Source organism: Xenopus tropicalis, chromosome 1, assembly GCF_000004195.4.
Source record: "Xenopus tropicalis strain Nigerian chromosome 1, UCB_Xtro_10.0, whole genome shotgun sequence".
Classification (NCBI taxonomy): domain Eukaryota; kingdom Metazoa; phylum Chordata; class Amphibia; order Anura; family Pipidae; genus Xenopus; species Xenopus tropicalis.
The window spans coordinates 31,546,824-31,554,325 of NC_030677.2; positions in this window are offsets into that span (position 1 = coordinate 31,546,824).

Consider the following 7,502-nt stretch of genomic DNA (forward strand, 5'->3'; position numbering starts at 1 on the left):
ACTATTTCATCTAGTGACATGGCACGTTTCCAGGTGAGGTAACAGGCAATATTGTCACATTTGATTTACATTTACAGGTTTAGACCATTTTCTGACCTTTTAAAATAGGCTCATTATTTTTTATTACAGCTCAAAAACAATACCTACATCTTGGAAGTAACTGACAACTGCACTGGAAAATTTAAAAAAGTAAAATGACCAGAGTTCAATAAAATATATTACACCAGCTAATAACTGCCAAAATACCATTATTTCCTATGGCAGTATGAAGATATTTTTGGGGGCAAAACTGGAGAAGAAATTGTACAACCCATAAATCCAACAACAACATAGGCGGAGAGTTATTGTTTTTTTGGAAGGCTAGGTAAATACATATTTTACACAAATTCTAATTCTATGTGAGCCAATTCCACATAGAATACCCCAATGACATCGGAGAATTGCAGTTAAATGCGCACATATTCCAGGTGGAGGGTGAGGTTGGGGGGCTTGGTTGTAAATTTTGCACCCAGACACCCCATCATGGAGTTACATGGAGTCACTGTCCTTCACTTATGGAAACTGGTGAAATGTGTTGAATTAGTACATGTTTATACCTAGGGCTGTGAGTCTGAACAACAATGACTACTCATTGGTTAATACACCAGAAGGGACAGGGAAATAGCACCAGCCAAATTATTTTGCTTGGGGAATCCCATACTGTTTTTAAAACAGGGTTTTAAAGAGGTTGTTCACCTTTGAGTTAACTGTTAGTATGATGTAGGGAGTAATATTCGGGGACAATTTGCAATTGGTCTTCATTTTTTATTACTTGTAGTTTTTTTAGTTATTTTACTTCAGCAGCTCTGCAGTTTGGAGTTTCAGCAGCTATCTGGTTGCTAGGATCCAAATTACCTTAGCAACCAGGGTGTGGTTTGAATGAGAGATTGATATATGAATAGGAGAGGGACTGAATAGAAAAAAAAGTTCTAAAAAGTAACAATAATAATAAAACTGTAGCCTCAGAGAGCAATAGTTTTTGGCTGCCGGGGTCAGTGACCCCCATTTGAAAGCTACAAAGAGTCAAAAGAAGAAGGCAAATAATTCAAAAACTATAAGAACTAAATAATGAAGACCAAATAAAAGGTTGCTTAGAATTGGTCATTCTATAACATACTAAAAGTTAAATTAAAGGTGAACCATCTCTTTAAGTCCAGTCATAAACATTGGTAATCAGAATTTTATGTTGGGAGCTATATTTATATATATTTTTATAGAGATAAATAATTGACATAGCCAGAAATATATATTAAATAATGTACTCCCTATTGTAAAATATATAAGTCAATGGGGAGTTCCATGACCATATAAAGGTCAAGGTTGAAGGTCAAGTGCTTTTTTACAGGTCATGGAACTCCAAGGTGACTTCAGATATCATCATATTGAACAACAAGGGGTACATTATTTATTATAAGTTTCAAGAGTCACTTGACATGAACTATATCGCTAAGCACCAGTTATACCTGATGACATCACCAATTGCCATTTATAAGTATATAATTCACAGAATATTCATGGCTCTTGTGTATTATATGATCATTATTCTCAAAAAATTTGTAGGTTGATTAATTCAGAGGTGTGTATCCTTAGTTCAAAACTACAAATATTTACAATACAAAAACCATGCAACACTGGTTGCCCACAGCATTATTTTGCTTAAGCAGCCAACACTCAAGCCTCTCCCCTGACTAAGGTTCCACATTCTCCCATAGAAAGGATAAAGCAAGAAACTAAAATAAAAAAAACTCAAGAAAATACATTGTTAGGTTACTGGGGTAAATGTTGTAAATATCACTAACACACAAATAAAGGGCAAGGTACTGTACATAAAAATACTGAAAACATTTACATGTCCTTTTTTTTTGGGGTTGTGAATATAGGGTAAAAACAGAGCTACAAAAAATTGTAATTGTTGGCTAAATTTCTGCTCATTACTACATCCACCCCACCTAATCTTCTGATTTTTAAGAACATTTACCAACAGGTAGAAATACCCACAAATCCAAACTGGTGCTATTTTGGGCAGAGACAATCCTGAATTATAGAGCTCATAATAAGGGGCAATAACCCAATAGTTAAGTGGTTAAGGGCAGAGCAGGGGGTTCTGGGTGGATTAAAAGTTTGGCTAAATTTCCAGATATCTTAGTCAGGAATGTTGGGAGGTGTAGTTACTGATCTCTATTTATATTCAGAAAAGGATTCATGGTTTAAGAAGCTTCAATATGCAGTGTTTAACTCTGTGTTTATTTCATCTTATTCCGGTATTATTCTGAAATATCTTGCAGGAGCTATCAGTAAAGTCAGCATTTACTTGGTCTTCTTGCTTTAATGAAGAGAAAAAAGAATCAGCAGAATTGGAAAAGCAAACGGCTGAAAAATATAATTAAACCATGGAGTAAATTCTTAGACTGCAGGAAACTAAATCAGCAGTTTATATGAATCAATGTAAAATTACATATGAGCTATGTCTGCAGTTTAATGATGTAATGAACAGTATCTCAATACAGTCAGACTTATGAGACGAAATATTAGCTATCATGGCGTTCAGCGTTCCCTTTTTATAGAGCTCTCTTTTACTTTATAACTAAGGCTTATATAATGCTGTGTAATGCAATGTTTTATAACTGTTCTAGTTTGCCTAAATGTTAGCAGTGTACTGATGGCATGCTTGCTCGGCATTGTCTCTCTTGGCCTGCTTCTAAACTGCATCAGTGGATCAGGACTTGTTGTGTTTTTCTAAAAACAAATATATACTAACATGCCATACGTTTAGATCACAAACTTAACAATTTCCAGAGAAATAAATCAAAATCCACCTGATATTTGATATATTACATACAAGTGAACAGATTTATGCTAATAGAGATCCAGGAAGCTTTTAGACCACACTACCTTGGTTCATAATTCAAGAGGTGAGTTGGTGACATAGTCATGGGGTCCAATTACAATGCCAAGTTATTAAAGGCAACCTATACCCCCAGAATAAATACTTAACCAGCAGATATTTGATATTATGTTAAGGGACCTATTAAAGAATTTTGACAAACCTGAATATATATATATCAGTAAATATATCCTTGCTCCATCATTTTGTGATGGGCTTTGGGCTCCCTGATCTGATCACATAACCAGAAATAATGCAGCTCTAACTGTAACAGGAAGTAGTGTGGAAGCAAAAGACAGACATCTGTCCATTAATTGGCTGATGGGGCCTAGCATGTTTGTGTGCCTTGGCTTGTTTGTGTGCACTGTAAATCCCAGGAGGCGGCCCTTAATTTTTAAAATGGCAATGCTCTATTTAGGATTACCCAATAGCACAAACTGCTAAAAAAGTATATTTTATGAAAATGGTTTATTTGGATGAAGCAGGACTTTTGTTTATGCAATATATTTTTATAGAGATCTACATTGTATGGGGGTATAATTTTCCTTTAACATTAACATTGTTCCCCTAGTGTAATATTACAGCTGGTGTACCTATTGACATTTTATGGAATAAGGTGTACACCTTGGCACCTTGTTTTGAGATACACAGGGCCAATAGCTGTTTCATAAACACCAAGATGAAGTTAGAGTCTTTCAGTTGACTCCTCAGCCACCAGACTTAAACAATGCTGGACCTTTGCGGAAAGTTCTAGAATGTGGAACTGTACAGTATGGAATATTTTTCCAACTTCAGCTTTGTAAGAACAGGAGGCTAATATACCACCTAACACAGCTCCACTATACATACTGTATAACTGAGAAGAATACAATAAATCCAAGATCATTTTAAATATATAAATAGAAAAAAGTATGAGGGTGTGGGAATGGGACCTAGTATTGGAGTCAGTAAATTGATGATTTGTATGGATTCATAGGAATATGGTAGATACAGTATTTGCAGCTATATATATGTACTTTTACATTGTTCCCATTCCCAACATCAGTGTTAATATTATTGCCCCTTCTTAGTTTGTTAAAGGATATGGGTGAGTTAAAAAGCTAGAAACATTTGCATTAGTCACAGCAAAGCCTCCCAGAGTCATGTGGATCCAAGTTGATTCCAAAACCTATTTAAATACAGATATGCAGGGTTTTCCCTCTTCCCTTTGATGACCAGTTGGTCCATCTCATGGACAAAGTCAAAAGCTGCAACTTGAAAGCAGCAATCAGAAAATCAGCTTTATGTGAAATGAAAGATGGTCAGTAAGAATTTAGTACACAGGAAGCCTCATTTACGGATACAAAGCATGTGCCCATTGCAATTTTGTGGATGCAAATCACTATGTTTTTACCCTAAATAGAGTATTTTTTCCCAGAATTCCGTGTGTTGTATGCTAAAATTACCATTTAAGATGAAGTATCCTGAGTCATTGAATAATAAATAATTTGTACTCCACTTTATACTAATGGAGTAAGATGCTTCCGGCTAAATACGCTTGGGACTTCAGTGTTTTCATCTTTATATGAGAGAAAATAGTTATTTGGTTTCATAGTGGACTATATGAGTAAAAAGGCACATGTCCATCAAGTTTGCATTTTCTCTAAGTGAAACCAAATTCTCGTGGATCATGAGGAAGGCACAAACCCCAAATCCTTGCAGTCAATTTCTTTAATCAACTTTGTACTAAAATTTCATTTTGGTAGCCCTGCATTTCTTTCTTTGCTAAAAAAGCATCTAACCCCTTCTTGAAGCTATCTACTGTATTTGCCAGTAAAACTGTTTTAGGGAGAGAATTTAATTCATGAGTATTTAATTAATGCAATGACTGTAGCATCACTATATTCCATAATTTCATTTAAAGGTACGTTAATAAATATTTTTTTTTTTAATCACTTGTATCTATATAGCCAAAGGCGTTAGTCCCAAGACAGTGCATGTACAGGGAAGTCAACATATATCAGGATCTGGTGTAGTAAAGCATTAACTATTGGTCTTTAAAAATTAACTTTTGCACTAGTTTCCTAAAATTGGCCCCAAAACTGCCAGCCAATAAGCAACTAGACAGACCTGACAAATGACCAGAGTTTATCTTTTTTTTGAGTAAAGGCAGAGCTGTGATTGGCTAACCACATCCCGCTGAGCTCCAACAAAGATGACCATTTTTAAGGTAAAAGTTGCTTTATAGCCCAGTTTAAAACCAGACCCCATGTATTATTTGTTATTGCATACGTTCTAAGAGTGATTTTTTACTACTAAGTAATTTGCACATTTAGTTACTATATTTAAAAAGCATTTGACATTAAACAACCACTTCCTACTCATTCTGCATGCGTGGACACAGCATCAGGCACAGCGGAGGCTTATAGGCAGCTTGCACTATTAGAACAAATAGGTTCCCGACAAGACATACAAAGACATTAAACAGACAGGAAGGGGCTGATACCTGAACAAGAGAAATCGCATGACTACGCTTGATTCTATATGTACTCTTTTCTGGTGGAGTAATCTAAATACTGCATGCACCACAGGCTTTTAGCATATGTCTAATGATCAGAGATCACTTCCTAAAGCTTAACAAAGGAGTAGGATGTTGTACAGCCCTTTAGCAGGGAAGATCTGTGCATCCAAAGATGCCCCAGTAGCCCCCCATCTTCTTTGCTGCTGATTCACTGCACATGCTCTGTGCTGCTGTCACTTACCTGAGCTTAGGGACCCACTCACAATATACTGTATGTATAGGATATAAATATCACATTATAAGGCTAATTAGTAAATAAAACAGATTATTAGCTCAGAAACCAGTGCAATTTGCATCAACATTTAATAATCAGCCCTGTAGCTTCAGTTTCCAATGACAGACAAACCTCATTTTCTTTTAGATGATTTGCTACAACCCCTAACCTTAACTTTTTAACATCTGCCCAGAGCACACTGAGCATGTGCAGTGCCACTGACACTCCTAACAAAATCCACGATGGATTACAAAAGCAGCCCAATAAAAACAATAAACATGAGGTACTTTTAGCATATTTTGAAGAGTTATTTTTTAGTGTCAGTATTACTTTAAAGCAAAGATAGTAGTAGCTCCCTGAGTTTTACTACACTTCTATTTATATACATTTGGCTTCTTGTTTTAAATATGGGCTTCCAATTTTTTTATTGGTTAAGCAAAGTCTGAAAAGACTCATCCTTACCGCCAAAAGTCACACGCTATGTATTGTAGCTTTAAATCAGGTCGCAGTCACAAAAGTTGCTGTAAAACATTAATACACCCCTACTAATTGTTCCACTTTGTGTGCTATTGTGCAGCTCGATTGCACATTCCTGCCGGTAATCAGTCATACTCAGAAGAATAAAAGGCACCCGTGCTCCAGTTCTTAGGAGTTGGGCGCACAGCAGAACAGGCTCATCTGTATTCAGCTCTCTGAAAAACAGCGATAAGGAGCCAAAAACTCATAGAAAACGCCACCAATGAAACCCAATGCTCTAAAGGCAAAATATTTATAGAAACAAAATATCAGCCGCTGCCACATTTACACACAGCCATTTCCATCCTTTGTGCGCTGAAAAGAGCAGTTCTGGCTTGCATTCATTTGCATGAAGGCTCATATTCCTCTTCAGACAAACTGTACAGGGAGAGCTCTGAGCTGCCGTATAATGACAGATTAACTAACCCCAATCCAAAATTTGGGCTAAATGTAGCAATTAAAGACAATCAGTGAGGACAGGAAAGCTAATGAAGCAAGACATTTGCACGTCTTTGAATAGAGTTCAATTTGCAGCACCTAAACGGACACCTGGTTGGGGGGAAAAAATCCCTAATTTTTATTAAAGCTGTCACACAAACTCTCTGTCTTAATCCATTAAATCCATGGTGTAATTATAAAATGCAGCACAATCAAACCAGGAGGGAGGCGAACGCCTGCACAGTCACCGCTAAGAGTCACAAATGATTCCTGTACATCTGCCGGAGGAATATTGAGATGTCAGGAGACGTTCCTCTCCATGTCTTTGCTGATGGAAGTGAAAGTTTGGTTTCTACAAGAGAGGAAATTTAAAAAAAAATGTTGCAACTGTACTATTAGAAATGTTACTACTGTACTGTTACTGCGGGCTAGGACCAAGGAGGGCTTTTATACAAATGCAAGTGCAAAGCATTCAAATACTGTAGGCGCTAAATTGTGAACATTTTTTACAAAGGTTCCTGCGCTCAGGGTTGCCAAGTTGGTGGTTTTTCCGCCAAATTGGTTTAAAAGGAGAACTATACCCCTGAACAATGTAGGTCTCAATAAAAATATATAACATAAAAAAGCTTGTAAAACCCCACTTAATCTAAATAGGCCATATTCATAAAAAATATACTGTTTTAGCAGTATGTGCCATTGGGTAATCCTAAATAAAAAATTGTCATTTAAGTACTAAGGGTTGCCCCCTGGGATCATAGGATTCACAGTGAACACAAACAAACCAAGGGCACACATACAGTACATGATCGTTCATATAAGCCAATGAACTGATTAAAGGTGGCCATAAACGT